At 53.1% G+C, this 1609-nt stretch overlaps 1 long non-coding RNA gene across 1 annotated transcript in view; it reads right to left on the bottom strand.

The window, feature by feature from the left end:
• Positions 1-1560, bottom strand: part of LOC115304880 — a 32866-nt gene extending 31306 nt beyond the window's left edge. Inside the window, exon 1 of the long non-coding RNA XR_003914656.1 lies at positions 1410-1560. This is a non-coding gene — a long non-coding RNA (uncharacterized LOC115304880). The remainder of the gene's footprint in view (positions 1-1409) is intronic.
• Between the last annotated feature and the right edge of the window lie 49 nt (positions 1561-1609).

Below are 1609 nucleotides of genomic sequence, written 5' to 3'. Positions count from 1 at the left end.
TAAGCAAATGACTGAACTGGACATCATTATAATACAGTAGGGGATAATTTGGAGTTAAGGGATCTTATATACCAGAGAGCAGCATTAAGTACCTGGGCAGAGAAAAGGAGGAGGTTTGGAGGTTAAATTGCTTTATCTCTGAGTTCAAGTGGTAGGGAATGACTCTTGGCATTGGAAATCATTTGATGTGATTGGAAGGAATCGCATCCTTTGGAATCCTATCCTTTGGAAGGAATAAAGTAGGCTGCAGGTGTCAGGGAAAAGTCTAGTGCCTTGTTTCTCAGTTGAAAGGGAGTGACTGAGGTGGTTATTTAAATTTTCTTAGGTTTGTATTAGATTTATCTCTGTTTAACCTTTACCTCTGCATTATTCTTTTCCTACAGAGTAATCTGGTTACAGCTTCTGAAGTTTAGGATCCTTCCCAGGGGCAGGGGCATTCCACTATTTCTCACCTCTGATTTGGGGATACACATCTTTTACATTTAAACTCGCAAATGCTAAGGCAAACAAGATCGCATCTGAACTTCACGAGGGTGTAAAAAACAGCAAAGGCGCTTTTAGAATGTTAAACCCAGATAGTAATTTATAGGGCCTTTCTCTTTTAATTTTCCCGGCTTCCTCTTTCTCTCTTTTGTTTGATTCACTTCATCTTTACTTAGCTCCTCCTTTTTGGCTTTCTTCTTATCAAAAAATTAAACACACACACACACACACACACACACACACACACACACACACACACAAGGCCACCGAAACTCGAAGGAGGCAAGTTGGAAGGGAAGAACTGCAACAAGTCTATTCTGTTTTCCGCCCCTAGATCTCTGGGGGAGTCCGCGCTGCAGGTGAATCCAATACCCAGTGCCCTGTCAATCACTCTCACCAAACACTACTCAATTCTGTGCAACCTTTCTCCACTCCTCCTACCCTCTCAGCTGTCATGAAATCCTGGAGCAATCCTTGCCCTGGAGCCGCTGTGCCTTTACTACCCAGGAGCGGAGGTTAAAAATTATACTAATACCACAAACAATGCAGAGGCCTCGCCGCAGAGCCCACAACTGTCGGTTTCCGCCGCCGCAGGCCAGGGGCGACAGCCTCCACCAGCTCGCTGCCCGGAGAGGAAGCCAGGGACACTGGCTTTCAAACTTGTTTGTTTGAAAACTGAGTTGGGTGCGCCGGCCTCTTCCGAGGGCCGCTGGAGTGCGGCCGAAGGGAGGGTTTCTGCAGCTCTTCCTGGGGCAGCCGCGGGGTGGGAAAGGCGCGGAGCGTCAGGACTCTCGCGCCGTGGCCCCCCACGCCTAGCCCCTGCGCCCCAGCTCCAGCCTGTTGCCTCCTCCCCACCCTCTCCGCTCCAGGTCGGCTCTTCCCGGCAGCTCTAGTGTGACTTCCAAACTCCAGGGCCCCGGGCGCACCTCGGTCTGCCGCCGCCTCCCGCCTGCTCCCCGGGACCGCAGGAAGTCGAGAGCGCCCCAGTGCTCGCCGGAGAAGCGCTCCCTCCGACCGCGGCAGCGCAGCCTGCCGGGGGCCAGCCCGCGGCGATGAAGCCGTCCTGGCGGCAGTGTCGCAAGGTCACCGGCGCGGGGGGGCTCGGGGGGCCCCTGCCCGGGCCGTC

The sequence above is a fragment of the Suricata suricatta genome, chromosome 10 (genome assembly GCF_006229205.1).
Source record: "Suricata suricatta isolate VVHF042 chromosome 10, meerkat_22Aug2017_6uvM2_HiC, whole genome shotgun sequence".
NCBI lineage: Eukaryota > Metazoa > Chordata > Mammalia > Carnivora > Herpestidae > Suricata > Suricata suricatta.
This window is presented reverse-complemented; position numbering and strand designations above follow the sequence as displayed.